This window comes from Rhinolophus sinicus, chromosome 3, assembly GCF_057876585.1.
Source record: "Rhinolophus sinicus isolate RSI-liver-muscle chromosome 3, RSI-T2T, whole genome shotgun sequence".
NCBI classification, from domain to species: Eukaryota; Metazoa; Chordata; class Mammalia; order Chiroptera; family Rhinolophidae; genus Rhinolophus; species Rhinolophus sinicus.
Window position 1 is genome coordinate 10525233 of NC_142503.1, and position 25495 is coordinate 10550727.

Below are 25495 nucleotides of genomic sequence, written 5' to 3' on the forward strand. Positions count from 1 at the left end.
CCACACATGCACAGTCTCCCCAATTATCAACATAACTCACCAGAATGGTACATTTTTTACGAAGGAGGAACGTACATTTATAATTTATAATCACCCAAAGTTGATGGTTTAGCTAAGGGTTAACTCTTGGTGTTGTCCATTCTATGGGTCAGGACAAATGTATAATGACATATGCCCATCATTATAATATCATCCAGAGTATTTTTACTGACCTGAAAATTCTGTGCTCTGTCCATTCATCTCCCCTCCCGACCACCCCATACACACACACTCCTGGCAACCACTGAGCTTTTCCATGTCTCCAGAGTTTTGCCTTTCCCAGAATGTCATGTATTTGGAAACATATAGCATGTAACCATTTCAGATTGGCTTCTTTTACTTAGTAATATACATTTAAGGTTCCTCCGTGTCTTCATGGCTTGCTAGCTCTTAATAATATTCCAGTGTTTAGATGCACCACTTTTTTGTCCATTCACCTACTGAAAGACATCTTGGTTGCATTCAAGTTTTGGCAATTATGGATGAAGCTGCTGTAAACATCCATTTGCAGATTTTTGCATAGACATAAGTTTTCACCTCCTTTGGGGAAATACCAAGGAGCACCACGGCTGGATCATATGATAAGAGTATATTTAGTTTTGTAAGAAACTGCCAAACTGTCTTCCAAGTGTCTGTACCATTTTGCATTCCAGCCAGGAATATATTAGAGTTCCTGTTACATCACATCCTTGTCAGCATTTGTTGTCAGTTTACTGGATTTCGGTAATTCTAATAGGTATGTAGTGTAATCTAACTATTGCTTTAATTTGCATTTATCCCTGATGACATGATGTGGATCATCTTTTCATAAGTATTGTTTCCATCTGTTGTACCTTCTTTGGGGAGGTGTCTGTTAAAGTCTTTGACCTATTTTTTAAATTGGGTTATTTGTTTTCTTATTGTATTTTAAGAGTTCTTTGTATATTTTGGATAACAGTCCTTTGTCAGATGTGCCAAGTGCAAATATTTACTCCAAGTATAAGGTACTGCCATTGTTACAAATTCATTCTTCTTTAATACTGTCTTAGCTGTTCTGGATTCTTTGCCTTTTCATATAAACTTTAGAATCAGTTTGTTGATATCATAAAATAATGCTAGATTTTTTATTAGGATTTCATTGTAGCTATAGATTAAGCTAGAAAGACATGAAATCATGGTAATATTGAGTTCCTGTCTGGAATATGTATTTATTTAGTTCTTATTTGACTTCCCTCATCAGAATTTTGTAGTATTTCTTACACAGATCTTGTTGTACATATTTTGTTAGACTTATATTTAAGTATTTCATTTGGGAGGGTGCTAATGTAAATGGCATTGAGTTTTTAATTTCTAGTTCCATTTGTTCGTTGTTGGCATATAGGACAGTAAGCAGTTGACCTTTGTATATTCATCTTGTGTTCTGCTACCTTGCATAATCACTTATTAATTCCAGGAGGGTTTTTGTTGATGTTTTGTTTTTTTCTTCAGACTTTCTAGATAGATAGTAATTTCATCTGCAGACAAAGACAGTTTTAAATCTTCCTTCCCAGTCTCTATCCATATTATTTCCTTTTATTGTCTTATTACATTAGCAAGGACTTCAGTGTGGTATTGAAAAGAAGTCTTGCGAAGGTACATCCTTGCTTTGTACCTGATCTTAATGGGAAAGCTTTGAGTTTCTCATCATTATATATGTTAGCTATAGGGTTTTTGTAGCTAGTCTTTATCAAGTTGAGAAAGTTTCTGTCTATTCCTAATTTATTGAGAATTTTTGTCATGATTCGGTAGATTTTGCATCTATTGATATTATGAAGTGTTTTTTTTTTTAATTCTTTTTTAGTCTGTTGATGTGATGAATGACATTAGTTGATTTTTTTTTTTTTTTTTTTTTTTTTTTTTAAGGAGGGCTCAGCTCATAGTGGCCCATGTGGGGATTGAACTGGTAACCTTGGTGTTATGAGCACCACGCTCTAACCAACTGAGCTAACCGGCCACCCCCATATTAGTTGATTTTCAAATGTTGAACCAGCCTTGCATACCTGATATAAATCTCACTTGACCATGGTATGTACTTCTTTTTATACTCTTTCAGATTTGATTTGCTAATATTTTGTTGAGGATTTTTGCCTCTATGTTCATGATCTATAGTTTTCTTTTTTTAACAAAATTTTTGTCTAGTTTTTGCTGTTAAGGTAATGCTGGCCTCATAGAATGAGTTAGGAAGTGTTGTCTCTGCTTCTATCCTCTGAAAGCAATTGTAAAATTGGCATAATCCCTTCCTTAAATTTTTGTTTGTTTGTTTGCTTTTATAACTCACCAGTGAACCCATTTGGATGTGGTGCTTTCCTGTTTTGGAAGGTTATTAATTACTGATTCAATTTCTTTAATAGATACAGGCCTGTTTGGATCATCTATTTCTTCTTTACGTGAGTTTTGGCAGATTGTGTCTTTCAAGGAATTGGTCCATTTCATCTAGTTTATCACATTTGTGAGCACAGAAGTAGTTCATAATATTCTTTTATTATCCTTTGAATTTCCATGAGATCTGTAGTGATGGTCCCTCTTTCATTTTGAATACCATGTTTCCCTGAAAATAAGACCTAGCCAGACCATCAGCTCTAATGTGTCTTTGGGAGCAAAAATTAATGTAACACCTGGTCTTATTTTAATATAACAGAAGACCGGGTCTTATATTAATTTTTGCTCCCAAAGACGCATTAGAGCTGATAGTCCAGCTAGGTCTTATTTTTGGGGAAACATGGTAGTATTAATTTGTGTCCTCTTTTTTTCTGTGCTATGCTGGCTAGGGGCTTATCAATTTTACTGAATTGTTTTTTTCCAAAGAACCAGCTTTTGGTTTCATTGATTTTCTGTATTGATTTCCTGTTTTCAATTTCACTGATTTCTACTCTAATTCTTACTATTTTTTTCTTCTGCTTACTTTGGATTTAATTTGCTCTTCTTCTAGTTTCCAAAGTTTGAAATTTAGATTATTGATTTTAGATCTTTCTTCTTCTCTAATCTATGCATTTGATACTATATATTTCTCTCTATGCACTGCTTTTGTTTCATCCCACAGATTTTAATAAGTTGTGTTTTCATTTTCATTTAGTTCAAAATATTTTTAAATATCTCTTGCAAGTTCTTCTTGACCTATGTGTTATTTAGAAGTACAACGTTTAACCTCCCCGTATTTGGGGATTTTCCAATTATCTTTCTGTTATTGATGTCTAGTTTAGTTCCATTGTGGTATAAGAGTGGATATTGTGTGATTTCTATAATTTTATATTTCCTAAGGTGTATTTTATGTCCAAGAGTGTGGTCTACCTTGGTGAATGTTCCATGTGAGCTTGAGAAAATGTGTATTCTGCTGTTGTTGGATGAAGTAGCCTATAGATGTCAATTATCGCTAATTGATATATGGCGTTATTGAATTCAGCCATGTCCTCACTGATTTTCTTCCTGCTGGGTTTGCCCATCTCTGAGAAAGGAGTCTTCTTTGAATTTAAATATAGGTATATGATGCTATATTGAGAAATATGCTAATGCTTTATAACAGAATCCTTATTTTTATTATACCTTCGAAATTACAGTAATTGTTCACCCTCTCCCTTAATATGTTAGAGAAAGCAATCTATTCTTATTTCCAGATTTGCTTAGTGGCTGTTATTGATGTTAAAAAATTGTATTTGATAATAGCATTTAATGTCTTAGAAGCAACGAATGATTAGGATGTATTCCTGAATACCTTCAACTTTGGCATACTTCACCTGAACTATTCCAGATGATTAAAGATTTTTATTATCTTCAAAGACTGACAGAGAAAGCAAGTCCAGAGTCTCCTGGTATGGATTGATTCTAATTTAAATAATCTGCCATGTAAGGCCCTACACATTTGCTAGACCTCAGTGAATATAGCACTTAACATGGAGAGCTGTGTTTGGTGGTAGATTTCTTTCTTCTTTCTGGTTTCGAGGAACACCTGCTCCTTGTATTCTGATATCTTGTAGGTATGATGACTATAGGGACAGAGTCCCAGAGAGCAGTTTCCAGGCCTTATGTGGAAAGGTGCTGGCTCGGGTAGTAGATGGCCATCAGCTGTGATCAGATGGTCATCAGCTGTAACTGGTTAGCCATTAGTCACTGATATAACTGCCGAGGCTATGGTAGCAAGAGCAGATTGCGGCTAGCAAGTGTGTTGTTTGGCAGAGAAGCGGATGACAGATTGCAGATCGTGTGGCGCCTGCTTCCTGTGTCTCCAGCCCAGCCGCCAGCAAGAATATAGTGGTATGACTCCCCTATCTGTGGCTCTGTTGTTCTTCCTTTTCGGCCTCACCATGTCCTGCGTTCTTGTGCGGGGAGCTGGAGCTGAGACCCTGCACGGCAATGACCATGTTGGCTTGGTTTGGCAGTGTACAATTCCAGCCAACTCTGGTGAGACTCCATCACATACTATTCTAAGGCTTTTCATTTAAAGTGAGTAAGTGCTGAGTACCTAAACCATTACTGTTTTCAATTCTTTATGCACCCACTTCACTAAAAACGTTATCATGATTTATTAGTGCAATGGATTTTCTGATGCCCAGAGGCATCGCAGACCAGTGGTCAGGACACTTGAATAGTAAGAAACTACACTAAAAGTGCTCGCTTGCCCTCTTGCGTGTTGTACTATTTGCATGAGTGAGAAAAGGTCAGTAAAAAGTTGAGATCCAATAATTACATAAAAATAGACACAAGACATTGCTCCATAATGTCACATTTGATGTGCACCAAAAATGTGTGGCCTGAATTGAAGTGTGAGAAAACAGACAGATCCAAATGGAGGAAAGTCATGCAAAATAATTGCCTTTGGCTCTTAAATAATGCTGATGTCATCAAAGTCAAAAGAGTCTGGGGAAATGTTCTAGAGTGAAAGATCTTTGATCAGATCCTAGATTCAAAAATAAATGAAATAAAATAATACTTCCCAGCTCTACGGGGTATTATTGAGACAATGGAGAAAATATAAATATGGAATGTATATTAATAGGAGTTATAATTTTACTGATGGGGTGTATGATAATATCCTTGCTTCAGAGAAGGTACATGCTGGAGTATTACAGGGATTCAGAGTTATACAATCTGCAACTAACTCTCAAGTTATTCAGAATATGAGAAGGTGCATAGGTGTGTACATCTGTACATACATACATACACATGCACATACACTGATGTATGTATACATATATGTATATGTAAATGTATGTGTAAATGTAAATGAGAGAGAGAAAATGTAGTAAATGTTACCAGTTGGTCAGTCTTGGTGTGTAAGTGCTTTTTGTACTATTCTTCCAACTTTTCCGAATGTTTGACATTTTTCAAAATAAAAATTTGGAGAGAAAGAATAAATCCCAAAGGTCTTCCCTGCCCCTTGATTTTGTCTGGATATTAGTTAGGGTTCAGATAAACTAATGTGGAAAATCCTCAAGCTACTAAAATAAATAATCTGTTCCAATCTTTTATAATCTTTGGATCTATAGACAAGGGCAGCTGAAGACTAGCTGTATAAATATATCTTCATATATATATTTGACCCTTTAAGGGATGCCTGTTAAATAAGCAAACAAATAAAATAACACAGCCAGGCAGTTAGGCATTGTGATAATCACATTTGTGATTTGGAAATGTTTTCCAGTTGGGAAGTTATGGCTTTCAGCTGTAATAATAACGGGCTTTTCCGCTAAGGAAAAAATACACAGTGTTTAAAAATAAATATCATCAGTACAATTTTGCAGTGTTGAGAAAACATAAATGACCTTCTTTTTTTCTTTAAACATTAAGATCAGTCAAAGGTCTCATGAATGTGTATTGGGGGAGGCAGAATTCCATTTGAGTAAGAGGTGATAAAAAGACTGGTTACAAAAGGGCTTCACCATCATTTTAAACACATTTTAAACAGTGCCAAAGCCCTTTTTATTTGTGGCCTTCTCTCAAGCATAAGCCCAGAATTTTTTCCACGCATGTTGGCTACAGTTTTCTACTGAAATCTGGGTTTTTGCCTGTTGAACACAATTCAGAATGGACTTAGGAACTCAGGGATGTCGTTATTTACTTCCTAGGAGTTGCTTCAAACGAGGCAGTGCTGTTGCCTTTATAATTTTCCCGAGACAGGGTTTAAAAGGACCCGCACGTTTCACCAGAGAACAAGAAAAGGTTTCAAGACATCTCAGGGGTGGGCTTTTGCACCTTCATTTTTTTCCTTATGAAGAAATAGTAACAAGTTCAGGCTTTGTTTCTGAGAACTCCCTCAATCTGACACAATAAATCTTTTGACAAGAAGATTAGTTCTGTGGTCACTCCATATTCGATTTCTATTTTTCTCTTTCACTGACAAAACATTAAGAACTGTCGTGAATATCACTTTTTGAGTAGCTGTGACGTTTCTGACGTCATGCTAGGTGAGCTACCTACAATTATTGTATACAACTACCGCAAGAGCCCTGTAGGACAGGTACTGTTGTCTTATTTTTTACAGAGAGGGAAAATTTTACTTAAGTTAGTAGGTGGTGGTTGGTCTGATAATAAAGTCTTCCTCTTCTCACTATAGTATAATGCTTCCTGACCATGACAGACATTTATTTTATTCCATCATCCATTTAAGAATTGTGACAGCATACAAGAACACAGTCAAACAGATTGAAATGAATTCTTTTAAGGTGGAAATTTTATTACTTTTCTCTACCAGCTGGTCAGTTAGGTCTGTTATGAGTATGTTTATCTTTCTGAAGTGTCAACAAGGATGGACATTTATTTGTCAATTAAAATCTATACCTCCGACCAAAGGAAATAGCAGACATTCTGCAGGAATGATTAATGTCAAGGTAGCTTGCCTTGATTTAGGTCAAAGATCATGGAAGAATTCAGGTGGTTTTGCAAGGATCCCCCTTGAAAAGGGGAGACAACAGTAGTGGGAGATTCTAAAGTAATAAGGTTTACCAGTTGACACCCGTTCACCGACTCAAAAATACTTAGCAGGTGAGAAGTTGAGTGCATATTCAATATCAGTAGCTACTACTCCTTGTTTGTTCAGCAAACATGATGACCAATTCTGTGCCAGGCATGGGACTGTGTACTGAAGTCACTCAGAAGATCGCCACAGTTGCCTATAAGTTTAAATGTGCAATCTCTGTTGAATTGCTATGCATAAAGTAGAATGTTAGCAATAAACCATAATATCACCTCTGAACCAGTCCGCTTCATGACTTAGCATTATCTTCCAAGTATAGAAATAAAGAGTCCACATTACGGTTGCCCAATGACATTTTTCTTGAAATTATTTTTTGGATCCTCCCCTGAAAACATTCAGGATTCAGGTGGAAGACCAATTAGAAACTTCCATGTTGTAAACTTTAAGTTTTGCTTATATTTACCTTGGACTGTTGAATAAATTACTGGACTCTTCTTCGTGCTTAAAATTGTGTCATAAAACTACAGTGTGCCTGATTACATGATTCATTTCTATTGTGAACCTTGGAAGCACGCATATAAATTATAAGTATTGGGAAACCATTTAATATTTCATTAAAACTTCATTGTTTTAAATCATAAGTCTGATTTTGTATTTTGTGGGGACAGAGTCCCAGAGAGCAGTTTCCAGGTTCTTAGCCTCAGGTGGAAAGGTGCTGGCTCGGATAGTAGATGGCCATCAGCAGTGACTAGTTGGCCGTCAGCTGTAACCAGTCAGCCAATTAGCCACTAATATAACTGCCGTGGCTATGCTGGCAAGAGCAGATTGCAGTTAGCAAGTGCGGTTAGCAAGCGGATCATGGATTGCGGACCATGTTGATCCTACTTCCTGTGTCTCGCCCGGCTGCCAGTGAGACGGGGGTGCAGGAAGACCCCTCGTTGGGGTACTGGCAGACGTTTGCTTTTGTGTCTTGACCAGCCACCAGCGAGACTATAGTGGTATGACTCCCCTATCCAAGGCTCCGTTGTTGTTCCTTTTTGGCCTCACCATATCCTGCGTTCTTGTGCTGGGAGCGGGAGCTGAGTCCCTGCATTACACATTTATACCTAGATAATTTTATCTTTATCTCCCATTTAATAAGTTCAGCAACTCTCACTGTCTGAAATGTGTTGGTCAACAACTTTTTCTTCTAAAATGGCCCATCACTTTGAACAGGAAGCCATCAGCTTTGGCAGCATGGTATCCTCAGCTACAATCTGTGTTTAGCCGTTTCCTTTCACACTGGTTTATAGGAAAGAGTATAATATTACATAATCATGCAATGTGTATAGCAGGTAAATATGAGTTTTTCCACCTAATGTTGTAGTTACCCCTGCTTCCTGGGGGAAGAAAAAAAACCCTGGGGAAAATATGTCAAAGTTCTAAAACCTCACATAATAGACTCGGAGAATGAGCTTGTTCTGGAGCAAGCTAGATGTTTTGACAGTGCCAATTGTTAAATAAAGGCAACAATAAGTCAAGTGACAAATATATTTGAAAGTAATAATTTTTAAATGTATCTTTTTTCTTTCTCTATTAAATTATATTTATGGTGCAACTTTCCCCAAAGAATAATGATACCTGTTTTTAATTCTCAGTATTTTACACTTTAAAAAGATATCATCTTAAATTTCAAATATGTGCTTTTATGGTAGAATATTTATGAAAGGTAAATTTATGTTTGATAGAGGGGGTATACTAGTATATAATGACCATTCACACATTTTTTGAAGCTCAATATTTTATTTTATTATAGGGACTAGGTAAATTTTCATTTTATTTTCTGCTTATAGACTGTAACTTGGATTTTCAAAGAAATGTTTTTCAGTGTGAAATCTACACTATCAAACAAACAAATCTCTTTTTAAATTCCTGTAGGCATGTGATTTTAAAAGACCTGAGTATTTAAAGTGATGAAAGTGTCACAAGCTTGTGAAGTTACAGGATCAGAAAGTAATGTCACGCACAAAATTTTAGCAAACAAAGATGAAAACTTACAGGAAAGAGTCATTGCAAGTCCTATCTTGTTATTTGCATTTCAAATAAAATTACATTCTCTCTTTCCACTTTTTTCCTTTTCCTTTCTTCTATCTCTGTACCATCTTCAGATTTTCTGTTTGTTTATTTCAAGGATGAAATAAAAATAAATAATTCTCAACTTAAATAAGAGAGATTCATTTTACTCTCAGACCCTTCCAACTATGCCAGTTCTCCTTTATAGTTAAATTTCTCAAAAAATTTTTTTTCATATTTCCTTCATTTCCTCACTTCTCATTTTTTGTATTTTGTTGTTGTTGTTGTTAGCATTGCAGTGATACTTCCTGTGCATATTTTTGGCCTAGAAAAGGATACTTTTTAAGTAGGATTGTATTGGCTGGCCAGATCATTTAAAAATATATCATACAATTATTGACACTGGATTTTTTTTGCTATTATAAAAATTGCCAGTATTGCTTAAGAATGTGTGTCATTGAACACTTAGCGTATTTCTTTCTTTCTTAAGGAATATGTATTGTGAAGTGTTTCAGTGCCTCCAATAGCAGGCCTACAGAGCCCATAGTAAGAGTACAAATGGAAACCCACTTATCATTTGCTATTTAACAGGCATATGTCATGCTTATGAAATGTGTGCTCCAACCTTGATAAATATATTCATAACAATCTGGAAGGCAAAGTTTTGAATTTAAAATGTAGGATTTGGGTGTGTCATTCATACCTTCATACCCCGCTCCCTGCCGCTTTGCCCTGTACTAACAGGAAACGTGCACACATACAGCAGGACCTCACAGCCTGGCATGTCCGTGCTTCACCAGCACCCCACAACTAGCTACCCTTAACTGCGCATCAAACTTAGGGGTGCATGCACAGCAGTAATGGCACAGTCCCCTACTGGAAGGAGAGACCCAGGAAATAGATTACGCAGTCCCTGGAACTGGGCTGAAGGCCATTTGGGCAGGGTCCAGGGTATCTGAGTGTGGCCCAGAACAAGATACGGGCATCAAGTTGACACGTTCCCTTGGCTGGCTGACTTCATGCACATACGTGCTAGGAAGACATCATAGAAATGTTCATACAAGCATTGTTAAAAAAAAATGGAGACAACTCAGTGATTGGTTGACAGGGGATTGGATAATACGCGTTACCTAATGGGATACTCTAAAGCACAGAAAATATGTATGTGTATATGATAAATATTTTATACGCTATCGTTTATGGTTAATTTTATATAACTGATGATCACTGAGCGCTTTTACGGGTTTTGTTGGATCTGTAGCCAAGCTATGGTTGCAGTTGGTGAATAAGTGTAGTTCTGACTATTGGAGGACATATTTGTTCATGTTAGCAAGTAACACAACAGTGAAACAAGACATGTTGGAAATTCGCCATTTGTCAACAACATTAGTGGTTTTTATGTTGAAGCAGATAATAGTATTTGAATACTGCAAGAATATTTCCTTAATATTTTATACTACTCACAATCTAATAATGATAGATATGACACACTTTTAAGTTTAATCTGCATTATTGACATTTTTTTCTATTATGCTCGTCAGTGTAGACAATCCATAAAACAATAAATCAAGCCATGATTTGTAACATTGCAAATTTCCTTAGTATAAATGCTCCCCAAATTGCCAATTTCTAGCTATAAAATGGCGTTGCTGAACATGGAGTTAGGAAAAGATGGACACTTTATGTGGTGTTTCCACCACACAGATCAAAGGACATTAATGGCTTTAAGAACAAACATGGAGTTTAATGAAATGGAGTAAAATAATTGTCAGGAGTTTTGAGTATTTGTTTTTGTTATTAATATAATTTACTTAATTATAAGTGTATACAATTTACTTTTTAATAATGACCATGTTAGCAAATAGCTTGCAAAAATATTCTTAAACTTGGCAATCAGCTTTTGTGAGCTGGTCCAAGCTACAATACAGTATAGCCCAACACCAGTGACTGAATATGCTATGTGGGTAGTTTCTGGGTTTGCTATTCTGTTTACTGTCCTATTTGTTTATTTCTGCTCCGATACAACATTGTGTTAATTAATTCAGTTTTGAAATTCGACTTGGTATCTGGAAGAGCAATCCCTTCACAGTTTTCTTCTTCAGGAATATCTTGGCTGTTCTTGTTGAGGGCTATCTTGGCATTTCCCACTTCTATATACATTTTATAATTATTTTGTGAACACAAACAGCTTCTTGGAATTTTGGTGAGAACAGATGTCTGCGTGAAGTTGAGTTTCCTTACACATTCACACCGTCTACCTCTCCATTTAGGTCTCTTTGATGTCTTTAGTATAACCTTAAAAAGTTTAAAACTTTTTTTAGATTACTCTTAAATACTTTATATTTTTGGTTGCTGCTATAAAGATTGTTTTTAATCTTCCTTTTTTCCTTTGAAGCCAACTTCAGTGATGTATAATTTACATACAGTGGACTGCACCAACTGTAGGTGTACTGTTTGATGAATTTTGACAAATGTATATGCTCATTTTACCACATCCACAGTCAGGATGTAAAACACTCCTGTCATCCCTGAAAGTTCCTTATTGCCCCATTTCGGTCAAATCCTCCCTCCCTTCCAAGCCCCAGGAAACCGCTGATTCACTTTCTGTCACTGCACATTAGTTATGCCTATTCAGGAATTTTCTGTAAATGCAATCATACAGTACGTACATTTTCTGGGTCTGGCTCCTTTTGTTCAGCAAATTGTTCTTTTTCAAACATTACATTTATAAAATTGCTGGTGTATGTCCGTGAAATTTATGTTTTGTGAAAATTGTCTAATTTATAGTTATTTTGTTAAACCCTTTTATTAAACCCAATAATTTACCTGAGAGTATTTTAGCTTTTTTAATGTGAATAATAATAGAATCTGGAGATAATGACATTTTTTAATTTTCTGTCCAACCTTTTATTTATTTGTCTTATCTTATTACGCTAGCCAGAACATCCAGTGTTAAATTGAAGTTATAATAGTAAGCATCATTATGTTTCTCTTATTTTTAAAGGGAATGTGTCTCCATGTGTCACTATTAAGTTTATCGATGGCTGTAGGTGTTATATAAAAGACTTTATTAGGCTAAGGAAATTTATTTTCATTCCAAGTTTGCAAACATTTTAAAAAATCATTATGAGTATTATATTTTATTGAATGCTTTTTACTGTGGCTGTTGATAATCAGTTTTGCCCTTTGATGTCCTTTTGGCATACATGTTTCTAAGTGAGCTTGTTGTCATAGAGCAGAGGAGGGCAAATTTTTTCTCAGTCAGATGGTAAATATTTTTGGCTCCCAAGCCATACAATTTCCATCACAATTACTCAACTCTGCCGTTGTAGTATGAAAGCAGCCACAGTTAACATATAAACAAATAGGCATGGCTGTGTTCCAATAAAACTTTATTTATAAATATCATCAGTCAGCCTTTGACTGTACTTTGCTGATTCCTTTCAGTAAAACAGATTCAAATATTTCTATGTCACTAGGAATATTTATCCTTTCCATGTCTTCTTGAGTCAGTTTTGTTAAGTTATTTTTGTTAAGTTACTTTTTCTAGTATTTTCTCCATTTCATTTAAGTTTTAAAATTTATTTTTACAACTATGTTATTTATAGTTCTCCTTTATTTTATTTTCTTTAAAACAATATGTTTTTGTTGGAAACTTTTCTTGCTCAATCTTGGAATGTTTGTAGTAGTGTTGGTTTTTAACAAAACCTTTAACATAGCTAAGTAAGTAGTGACATCATGTTTGTCATCCATTTAACCCACAAATAATTTGACTGATCTATAGATGATAGATCATTCCTCCACCTGGTTTGTCTGTCTCTGCTTTATGCTGTGTCCTTTCTTGAACCACATGCTGAAATGCAGAGGTGAATCATTCACTAGAGGAAGCTCATTCGTCATTCAATATTGTAGGATATTTGTCTCCTGTTAATAGATGAGAGCAAACATTCTTTGAACACTTAGTGTATGCCCAGCTACCTATTATCTCATTTAGCCTTCACAACTCTTTTACTAGGTTTTATCATTCCCTTTATCTTTGCAGATAAAGACACTGAGACTTGGAGTATTTAACAGGCATAGAAAAACAAACAAACAAATAAACAAAAAATGATGGACTAGGATTCCAAACTCAGGAAGTTTGATTCTAGCGTTTGTCCTTTAACTTCTGGAAAAATTCCCTGCTACTTTTCCTCTAATTTTGTTCTTGTAAAGCAAACTTTTAATGCGTAACTTAGTGCCTTAAGAAGACATGGCCATTAGAAATAAGTACTCCGTGAAGAAAGCCCAGACCAATTATGTCCTACAATTGGAGTTTAAAAACTGGGATCCTAGTTTGTAATTAATTCTCCTGTGATATTTATCCTTGCCTAAACCACTAGGATCACATTTCTGAATGCAACTAAGTGAGGGTCACATCACGAACTATGGTTCTACTTCTATATAATATTTTCTAATTTTCAAAAGCTTTTTATAATCATATCATGTTATCCTCACAATGTGTCTTTGAATTAGGGATAATTATTTTTACTGTTTTAGAAGTAAGTAAACTGAGGCTAAGAGGTTTAAGTATCTAAGTCAAAATCGCAAACTCATGGGAGGTGAAGCTCAGATGTAAGCCAAGTTCTTCTGTTTCTCCATGTAGGACTCTTTTCCAATATAACATCGATCAGGCATTTCATGAATTCCTGCCTGGAACAGACACATGATTTGACCCTTACATCATCTGCTTTTGCTCAGTGTTGTAGAAGTAAGGATTGCATGATGAGTGACTTATTAGTGTCACAGAGGACTGCAATATTTAATGTGTGTATGGACCTAATTTAGTTAAATGAACAAAGTAACCTCTAAAGAGCTAATGCATAACAGAAATGCACTGAACAGAGAACTAGAACATATATAATTAAAGAATCCATTTCTCCACTGGACGTAATGCGCCAAAAAGGATGACAACAATTTTTGTGTGGACTTCTTTATAGACTATTTCCACATCAACTAGGCCTGCAGATCGTTAGTGTCAATTTTTGAGAGTTTATTTTTCAGTTTCTGAATTTATTGTTCTGGATAATTTAGTGTTCCCTTTTTCTTTTAACACCAGCAGAGAACTTGTGCATGAATGGCTGACTTCCAAGCGTCTTTTGATGATGTGATTTCCCAGAGGTCCATCAAGCCGATGACAGCTTTTTTTTTTTTTTATGAGCAGTGTTCCAAATAATGACATGTAAAATATCTGTTATTAGCCTCTTTCTTTGACTATGACTACCTTATAAAGAAAAAAGAAAAAAAAGTACTGTGATTTCAAACCAACACTAAATTAATTTAATAGAAGTTGGTGTACAAACTTCATTTGGGGAAGAGGCTGTCACATAGTCTATTAGTAATGATGATTACTTTTAAGGCAGAGTTAACATTATGATTGTACATTGTTATATATTTTATATGGACATAAACATTACTAGTTAAGTGGTAATAAATATTACATGTGGTGCACAGACATAAATATTATTAGTTAATAATAATTTTAGTCATAACTAACACTTTCAGTGCTTACTCTGCTCTAGGCGGTATCATAAGTGCTTTAATTTGATCCTCAGAACAAACCTAAAAGGTTGGTACTAGTATTATCACTATTTTACAAGTGAGAAAAGCAATGCTCAAAGAAGTTGAAGCAGGTCAACCAGTTCACCCCACTAGTTAAACACGCGCGTTCCAATTCCATTCTTAACCATATGCTATCCTGCTAGATGATGTAGGATTAAAGAAGACCAGAAGCAAAGTTTCCATGAGAAACAAGCACGTACCTGATGAAACATCTAGACCATTAGTGTCCCATTATCCAAGAAGGTACATGCACATAGAATTCTCTTGAAACACAAGATGTAGAAATAGAATAACTTTTAAAGAAGACCATTTACTGTTTCCCATAGTCACCACATTATGAGGGCAGAGGAATTGGGAAGAAATTTCTCTCAAACTTTCATGTGTTTTTCTGTTGCATAGATACCATGAATCTCGTAACTGATTATGTTTCCTATTTTCTTTGGCTACCAGGAAGGTGAGAACCCAGTGCGCAGCCTACCTGGAATAATTGATAAGATTTTAGGATGTCCTGGTGTTAATCATATCTTGGCGTCATATTGTTTCTCTGCCCCATTTTACATGGGCCCTCATTTCTTGAGCTGTTTACTCTTCCTTCTGTTGTATAATAAAAATTCCTTCAAGGCAGTTCTCAAAATCTTACTGAGGTGTGGGCTAAATGTATCAAAAATAAAATATGCAGTATAAAAATTCAATATGTTTTTTTCTTTAAAGACAAAGAATCATAAATATGGACCACTGAGATTTTCTAACTGTTAAAAGAGCATTACTTTGGTGTTTTTTTTTTTAGGAACAATGCCTAGAGATAATTACAGCATTACATGAAACTTTGTTTCATGTGTCCTAACTATAAAAATAAATGTTGTTCTATTTTGGAGAAGCTATTTCTAGATTACATTGTCCATTCACAATTAGTTGGGACACAAAGGGACCGTTTTCTGGTTCCTGATAACAACTATTAAAGGTGAATTTCTCAAGTATACTGCGTTGCTTATAAAATAGTATTATTTTGGATGACCCTGTAAATAAACCTGACCCCTCCTACTTCTCAGTGGCATCAAAATTGATTATTCTAACAGTTTGGAGATGAAAACTCAATGCTGATTATTCAGACAGAGTTAAGAGGTCACATTTTATACCAGATTGCCCAGCTCTTTTGGTAGTGACGTCCTAGAGCGTCTCATGTCGGGGGACAGGAGGGCATGGTCTTGCTAGGCAGTGCCCGACCCCACCCTGGAGATAGAGCCTGCTCAGTCCGTTCAGCCAGAGAAAGAGTGGCTGAAAAGATAAAGATCACTCCACAGCATCCCAGGGAAGGGAGAAGAGGAAGGATCGTAGGGGGGAAAAAGGAAAAAGAAAATAGTGCTTCTGGATGAAAAAATTAATGAGCACAGGACACGGACGACCAAAATCAGTCAATACAGAGCACCAGCCTCCTGACAGCCCCTCCTGAATCATCTCGGTGATGTGTGTGTGGCGTGTCGCAGGATACACCATTACCTATTCATTGTGAGAGTTTTGCTGTTAGTAATTGGAGCTGATAAATTTCCTTGATGGATTGAACTCCTGAGGGAGCTTGGAGGAGAGGCGTACAGGAGGCCCTGATTCCCTCGCAGTAACTGGCAGCTGCCTTTTCCTGGCCAGCTCCTTGCACTTCGTGGGTCCTGTGTGGTACGTTGGGCGCCAGAAACAAGTCATGTCAAGGCGCACTTCAGGATCGAACAAAGTTATCTCTGTCCAGCACGTTTCCAAATGCAGTGACAAAAGGTATGAACAGATGGACAGATTTACTTGTTCCATTCCCCTCGGATGAATCGTACGAGCTCTTTTGCCCATGGTATGTTTGTTTTCCATACTTTAACTTTTTTTTTTCCCAGATAGAAAATTCAATATTTGAAAGTTGATTCTGGCAAAGTTAGCCAAATAGTTCTTACGTTAATTCCACAGATGTGTTTATTTATTCATGTCTAAAATACTTTCTTTCCTCAAATTACTGTTCTTTATAACCAGGTCATGTCAATAATTAGCTATTCTTTCGGAATTTAAGGGTCATTCCATCTAGTTAAACAAACAAAATAAAAACAAGAGAAGGAGAAACTTGATTAATACAAAAGGAGTATTAGTGCTTTGTAATTTTTATTAATTGATGTACAAAATAACACAAGAGCAATGAAACTATTTTTAGTAATTGAAATGAGGCCTTCAATGTTTGTTCTCATATGTCTCTTTTATTTGCATTTTCCATGTTTTATATTTTAGGTAAGACTAGTAAACCCCATCGTGTCAGATGCAAGACGTATTAATTTGCAGAGGCATGTGTGAGGCCAAGTTAGGGAACTCTGTTTTAAAGGTAGCGTAGCTGAAGTTCAGAATTATGGTGAACAGTTTGTATACTTTACGATCATAATATATAAAAATCCCACTTTGTCTAAACTGCAATACTTGCATAGTTGGAGCCATAACTTCATGTCAAAAAGGATTCCCTCTCACATGCAATTTCCTCCTTCAACTTCCAGAAGTCAAATACAGAAAACAAAATGCCATCAAGAGTAATGACGATGCCCTTGGACTTGAATCTACAAAGAGCCAAGGAGCTTTGCACCTTCAGGATGTCCTTTGGGATGAAGTGATGTCAGCTTGGCAGTTCTTTTCAGTGTTATAGTTTTGTACAGAACTATTGTACTTAGAAGACGTAAAATTATCCAAACATTGCCAAAATAGTCCCATTCTGACAAGCAGGAGAGAGAGTGCTGTGACAGGGTTCATCGGCTTGGACCAAGAAGAAATATTAGAACTTATATTTAATGTGAATACAATTATAGGAAAATGAAGTTAATGCATTAGTGTACTTTTTTTTCTAGAATGACTGATGGACTCTGAGTAAAACTCATGAATCTAACAAAATACTCAGTGATTTTTTGCCATGTTCATGAATGCTGTCCTGGGAAAAGTTAATGCTGCAAAGACGACTCAAACATAATTGTCATAACCCAACCGGTCTATCCATAAAAGGGGCAGAGGCTAGAATTTGGGGTTGGCATAAATATAATGTAACTAAAATGTTTATGGGGAAGGTGGGTATGGTCGGGTCGAATGCCTATCCAAGAGTCGGCCTTGGCCATATTAAGAAAAAAAGCTTTGTGATCAATTTCACGTTAGTGTTTTTCAAGCATATTATTTTTACTTTAATAATAGATTTTTTGTTTGTTTGTTTCCCTCCCGCCCCCATAAAGTCACTTGCTAATGCCTTTGCTGACCCCCAGCCCCTGGACTTGCTGCCCCCTGCCTGGCTGACCATACACCCTCCTGCAGCTACACGAGTCTCTTTCTCTTTCTCTCCTAAATGAAGTTGCCTCTGGGCCAGACAGAGTGACCCGCCCTTGTCAACTTCCTCAACAAATTCTCATGTCCCCCCCATCCCATCATTCCCCCTATTCCCGATTTCCCCTATTACTGACATCTGACGTGTGTGTTGTTCCTATTGATGAATCAATATCAATACATTATTATTAATGAAAGTCCATGGTTTACATCAGGCTTCCCTTTTTGGGTTGTACATTTTATAGGTTTTAACAATGTACAATGTTATGTCCCAAATGCTTCTGAGGCTACACATCGTGTCTTTTCCATGGGACCTCCGAGACACCCACTCCTTTCTGACTCATTCCCCTCCAGCACTTGTGGCTACTCCTCTGGGGCTGGCTGTCACAGTCATGGATTTAAATCCTTGCTCTGTGCTACCGGCCAGGTAGACTTTCGGCAAGGTACTTCAGTTCTCTGACCTGTGTCCTCTGCTGAAAATACGGATTAGTGTGAGATTTTATAGAACCAGTTGTTGTAAGTATCCAGTGGGCAACAAGTGAGAAACACTGTGTTAGGGCTTGTCGCAGAGCAGACATCAGTCACATCCATTAACTTTCTCCTCCCTCCCTCCCTCCCTCCCTCCCTCCCTCCGTCCTTCCTCCCTTCTCTCCCTTTTTCCCTTCTTTATCTTTTTCTTGCCTGCTTTTCTTTTTCTGCTTCACTTCTTTTCCTCTTTCCTTTCCTTTTTATTTTATCTTATTGATGTAAGAACCACAAAAGAAGGTTCCGTGATGTGTTTGGAATAGTGCAGAAAAGAAAGAGACTTCTGACAATTGGAGGCATGAGAGACATATCCAGGAAGAGCATTTGATGTAGGTCTTGAAGTTGGACTAGACTTTATACGTGTGGAAAGAGAGGAAAAACATGTAGTCGGGGTTGGAGGCCTGGCATCCTGGGTTCAAGTGTTTGTGCTCTGTCAGGCAGCGTGGGGTTTTGGAAGGTCTTTTTTGTTTTGAATCATAGATATATTTCAAGGAGTTGATATTGAACGTGGCATTTGTGATTGATTCAATAGGTAGAGATGGGGGGGATCCATTTCAGAGGGTTTGAATCAGGGTGGTGACAAATGAAATGCCATCTCCATAGGACTACATGCTACTTGCATGTAGGGAGCAAAGCGTGTGGTGGAAGCAAAGGTGACTGAGGTTTGAAGCTTGGTGAGTGAAGAGAGAAAAGTGCCAAGCTCATGGGCAGAAAATGCATTGAGAGAAGGCTGTTTACAAGGAAGGTTGAGGTGTTAGCTGGAAATTTGGGAAGTTGTGTTTCCAAAGTGATGGGAAATACAAGCCTTGAATTAATTCCACAGCTGTTTAAGGGCTGCCTACATGGAATTTGAAATAGAGGGTAAATGACTGCAAGAAATATCCAAGGATAATAAATGTCTGAGGAGAAAAGGGCTGAGATGAGATGATCTGCGAGATAGTAACATTTATTTTTTTGAATGGAGAATGATGATCCAGAGAAATCAGAATAGAAACCTGAACTACTCAGAGGGATAGGATAATGGAAACCCTAGAGTTTGGCTTGATGGTTTCAAATCAAGGCTCATTTACTAATTGTTTTCAATGTAAGATTTGGCATCTTTCTGGATGTTGCATCCAAAGAAACATTTATTTGTCCCTACCTCTGTTTTTTTTTTAAAATTAATATTCACTGCATTAAAGTTGCAAAGTCCCAAACCTAGTTTTTCTAAGCTCTTAAGTTTAATTCAAACTCTCATTATTCTATTTATAAATCTGATGCAGTTTAGCAATTACTTTCAAAGGAACCTTCACAACTTAGTCAATTAAATTTTATTAAATATTTAAATAGCATTCATAGACTTCCTACATTCACTTCACTTTTTTAAGCGTTTCAATGGTGTAACAAACTAAACAGTCCCAAGTTCTGGAGCAATCCACATAAATATAATAAATTGAATTTATAAGTATGGTGACCTGTAAGTTCTCATAAATATTACAATATTGTTTTATAAACTAGTAATTTTTTCTTATGTTTATAATTAAAATAACACCTAAATAAATGATCCCATCTTAAAGTTGATGAATCCATAAAAAAGTAAATATGCACAAATTATTTCTAAACAGAAATACAATTCGCTGGTTTTTGCTTCATCATCTTTGTCCCTTATTCTAACCTTGGCTGGTTTTGCACAAATTTCTACACTAAGGAGCCGATCATACCATCCAAGGTCTGGTCTCCTCAGCAACCATTGCCTTTGTCTCTCTCCCAGTTTACAAGCTGGGAAGTGAAATATTCAACTTCTCAGCCTCCCTTGCGGCCACAGGGGGCCTCTGGACACACTTCCATCCAATGGGATATGTGCAGGACGGTTTGTCTGCAGCTCTTTCGGCAGCTCCCTGGCATCTTGGGATCCATCTTGGCTTCCAGTGAGGACGCTTCCTCACATCTCCAGCCAGTCATCAGGGACAGGACGTAAGGCTCTGCCTCGCCCATGGACTACCTCTGGGCACAGAAAGCACCCTCACGGCAGCCCTCTATCTGCTCCAGGCAGCCTCTCGCCCGTCAGGTGCTTCCACCCGTAACTCAACACTTGTTGCCCCAGCTTGGTATTAAGCTCTTCAAAAGGTCTTTTTTTAATAACATTTCATTGAGATATAATCACATACCACATGATTCACCTATTTAAGTGGACATTCAATGTTTTTTTAGTATATTCACAGAGTTGTGCAAATATCACCACAATCTGATTTTGAACGTTGTCCTCATTCCAACAAGAAGCCCCACATCCCAGCATTCATTCCTCACATCCTCCGACCCCACAGCCCCAGGCAGCCTCTGCGCTCCTGTTTGTCTCTACAGTTTGCCTCTTCTGGATAGTTCATATAAAGGGAACCATGCAACATGTCGTCTTTTGTGACAGGCTTCTTTCACTTAGCATGAAGTTTAGAAAAAGCTCATTCGTGTTGTAGCGTATATCAATACTTCTTATCTTTATTATCAAATAATTTATAATTCCATTTATGGATTTACCACATTTTATTCACCCATTCATTAGTTGATGGACATTGGGATTGTTCCTATTTGGGGGGCTATTATAAATAATGTTGCCATGAATACTTGTGTATCCGTTTTTGTGTGGACATACATTTTCATTTCTCTTAGTATGTACCTAGGAGGAGAATTGCTAGGTTACATGGTAACTCTTACTTTTAACCTTTTGAGGAACTGCCACACTGTTTTGCATAGCAGCCGCTCAATTTTACATCCCCACCCCCATTGTATAAGGGTTCCAATTTCTCCACATCCTCACCAACACTTCTTATTATGTTTTTCATAATAGCCATCCTAGTGGGCATGAAATGGTATCTCATTGTGGCTTCAAGTGGTTTTTTTAAAGCCCCCTTTCGAAGACTGAAGTGGGGAGCACAGACCACATACCTGCTGCATAAGGTGGGGTACTCACAGCAAATCTCTCTCCAAAGAAAGTATCTCCAAAGATCATTCTCTAACTTCCAACCTCTGAGACCTTCTGTTTCGACACGGGGGAGGGGCTTACGAGACACCACCTGATTTTCCCACCTTCCTTCCCACAAGTTCTGCTCAGTGGGATCTGCCCCTTCACTTTCACATGTTGGATCTAGAATCTTAGGCCTGATGTTAAATGAAATGTCCATTTAACATCAATTACAAATGAGTGATCTTAAAAAGCATGGGTCTTTCACTTACTATTTACCCACAGCTGCCTATTTCAGGCTCAGAACTCCTCAGACCTCACTGTAATGTGTTGCCCTCTTCATCACACCCTTAAAATGAACGGCATTTGATGCAATTGGCTTCCCTGAAGTAAAAAACATGGACTATTGCAAATAGTCACAAATCACAAGTGAGCGTATTTATATCTCTAAAGAGAAATTATTTTTGCTAGCAAATGTGTGTATGTTGGCCTGTCTTCTTAAATCCTTACCATTTGGATAAAATGGAGTTGAGGTGTCCAGCCAATAAATAGAGTAGAATAAAATCAATAGAGAGGAAACTGGGCAAAGGGAAAGTAATGACACCTGAGAAACAGGTAGTATTCCCAAATGCTTGGCGTTGCCACATTTGTCAGAGGTGATCACAGATTTGGCTGAATTCCCTAATTGTCCAAACAGAGAAACACAGTCAGTTTCGCAATTCAATATGTTTGTAAGATATAAAGAATGTAGTTGCTTGAGACAATCATACATTTTCCTTAGAGGGAAAAGTCTCCTTTGTGTTTCTATAATGGGGATGCTGTAGGGGGAGGTGGACTAAAAGCCGGTATCATGCACTTAGTTAGCACGTACCCTCAGGCTCTTTCCTGCAACATTCTTCAGTGCCGAAGGTACGCAGCCAAAGATTCCTTGTTATTGAGAAAATATTCCTGCAGATAGAAATGTGGTGGTAATTAGTATTCTCACTTTAGATATTGACCTATATTGGCCCTTCACATTTACACAGACACACTTTAAGTCTACTGATACGTTTTCAATTTCGATAACCGTCTCCCTGATATTAAACATAGCATACTCTTTGTGAGTAGTTTACCCATTGGACAGATATGAGTATCTGAGTATATATATACTTGCAACTTCTTTCTCATATAGTTCTCATGTGAAATTTCAATTTAAAAAAAAGAACTTCCGAAAATTGGGGATTGACAGTGGGTAAATTATGTAAATATAGGAAGTCATTCTTTGGCATTCATTGTATTTTGTGGGAGATTTAAAGCTTTTTCCTTGGTCTTTGTTTTTCTTCTTTTCCAAAATGCTGCTCTTGGATGTAAAAACAGGATCAGAGATTACGCATTTTTAAAATACATCTGGCTCTGGGCAGTGAATATTAATTTGTGTGTTCTCAGAGGCTGCCATACTGAAAAATCAAGACATGAGGCAAAGAAGGATGGAAGATATCATATAGTCCAGTGAAGGTTTATAAGGAAAATAGAACCATTCTTAAGAATTATAGCACGACTTACTCAAGTTGAAACATTTCCTTCCCCCCTGAAATAAACCAACAGCCCCGCCGGAATAGTATTATCTCACAAATAAAAAGCAAATCCATTGAAAGCTCACGGGCATCATGGTCAAGGGACAAATACACCAAGCTCCTGGCCTCACTGTGGTTACAAAGGTTTGATTAAACATCAGAGATAACAGTTTTACTGAGGCCAGAACGAGCAGCATGTTGGCACAAACCGCAGCTTGGAAGCAGATGAGGGAATTAGTAACTGTGTGCCTAGATTTCTGAAGTCCATTTCTGTTTCATGGGCACTTTCTTCTGTTTGCTGGGATATTTTATCTCAAATTACTTGATGAGATTACTTACAGGGGATATTTTTATAAATACTCCCTGGTGAGAAATGCAAATGCTTTTTTCTTTAATAAATCAAAACCTGAAAAACATTTCCTAAGTGTTTTTCCCCTGTGGTGGTGAAGAGAATAATATATCTTAATTGTGAAACTGTTCAGACATATTAAAATATGGAGTCTGGAGAAAAGATCAAACCCATCTCTAACAAGAGGACTCTAAAACTCCACGAAGCCACTGAATTACAGAATTTGGCTGATGAGAAGTGGTTATACTGCTTTTAAAAACAAGTGTCAGAAGTAAAAAAAAAAAAAAAAAAAAGCCTCTGGAAAGGCATTTGGTAAAGGAAAGTCTTCTGCCTGCTTTATTGATGGCTGTGTTATTCCTTTCCTACCCCCGGGAACAGTGTCTAGCACATAGTAGGTATTCAAAAAACAACTATGACATGAATGAGTGATGAATGAGTGAGTGGTGAGCGTATGTAGCAAAATGAGTGAATGGGTGAGTGCTGTTTAGTAGTGCCTTGGGTGACCTGTGCTAATGAGTAGACGAGACTACATTATAATTAGCATTGTGGTTGTTTGTACTTTCATGGCTTCTTCCCTGGTATTTGAGAGCTGGCATCCCTAAAATTTGAAAGCATTTCCTTTCAATCTTATGAACACTATTATATTAAATTTTCCATGGTTTCCTGTCCAAAACTCCAACTGTTATCACAAAATAAGCGTCCAGTGAGTCAAAATTAATACATTTTTCCACAGTTCACATTTCTGTGGCTTATTGTTGAATAGTATAAATATTTAGTTATAAATATTTAAGTATTTGGAAACCATGACTAAGGCTGCGTAGTTTCTTAATACAAATATTAAAGGAATAAAATGAATGGATGAGTGACAAGCCTATGTAGCAAACCCCTTGTGCTAGCGGGTACACTATTTGTAATACTTGCTGTATTCCCGAACATGTTCCAAGTAAAGTAACTCACTCTAACACATTTGAGACCTCTGTTCTGTGTCAGGCATTCTCTGGACGCAGGACAGGTCACAACGAACACGTCTAACTCCTTGCCCTCATGGAGCATACAGTCTAGGGGAAGAGACAGACAGTGAACAATTTTTAAAATAATTAAGATGTATTATATTATTAATTAGTCATGATGTAGCAAAGTAAAATACAATGCAGTGATTAAGATAATAGGGCTACTTGAGAAAGGTGCCATGGGCAGCAAGGGAGTGAGCTTTGCAAATGTCTAGAAAAGAAGTACTTCAGGCAGAGGGGAGCAAAATATAAAACCTCCTAATGTAAGAATGTGTTTAACATGTTTACAGAAAAAAAGGAGGGCCCTGTGTAGGGAGCAGAGCTAGCCAGTAGGAAGCTGGTCACAGTGAAGTGAGAATAATGGAGAGGCAGATTATCGAGGGTCTATAAGACTGTCAGCAAACACTGGACTTTGTTCTACGTGTGATGCAAATCCATTGAAGATTTTGAAGCATAGAGAATTTGATCAGTTTTATACTTTCATTAAACTAATGAGGCTCCTGGGGGAACTGACTATACTGGGCAAGAGTAGAAGCAGAGAGAAATAGCAGAAGGCTATTTCATTTTTACAGGAGAGAAAGGATGGTGGTTTGAACTGGGATGTTGGTGATGAAAGGGTGAGAAGTGGTCCAATTTGAGATATCTCTTAGAGTCAGATCCTCCAGGAATACGTGTGCATGAGATGGTAGAGGGTAGTAGAAAGATGCTAGTCAAGGACAATGCCTAAGTGTTTGACCTGAAACACTGGGTGAGTACTCTATTTCCCCGAAAATAAGACCTAGCTGGACAATCAGCTCTAATGCGTCTTTTGGAGCAAAAATTAATATTAAGACCCGGTATATATTATATTATATTATATTATATTATATTATATTATATTATATTATATTATATTATATTATATTATATTATACCAGGTATTGTATTATAGTAGAATAAGACCAGGTCTTATATTAATTTTTGCTCCAAAAGATGCATTAGAGCTGATTGTCCAGCTAGGTCTTATTTTCAGGGAAACACGGTAGTAGTGTGTTAAATGTACAAGATAGCAGTATTGAGGGGCATAAGACAAGACTTCATTTCTTGGTAGGGTACCTTTGAGATACTTCTTAGACTTCCACGTGGAGCTGTAAGATATTTGGAGAAATGAACCTGGAACTTAACAGGTGACGTTGAGGCTGGAAATATAAA

General features: G+C 37.0%; 1 protein-coding gene across 4 annotated transcripts in view; it reads left to right on the top strand.

Moving 5' to 3' along the window:
• FBXL7 (F-box and leucine rich repeat protein 7) overlaps positions 1-25495 on the top strand; it is a 346693-nt gene that overhangs the window by 177325 nt on the left and 143873 nt on the right. Inside the window, exon 1 of one of the 4 annotated variants that reach the window (XM_088796443.1) lies at positions 1941-2082. The exons of the other annotated variants lie outside the window; for them this stretch is intronic. The gene's annotated coding sequence lies outside the window, so the exon portion shown is untranslated. Of the gene's footprint in view, positions 1-1940; positions 2083-25495 lie in introns of those variants that run through there. 4 annotated transcript variants of the gene reach the window in all.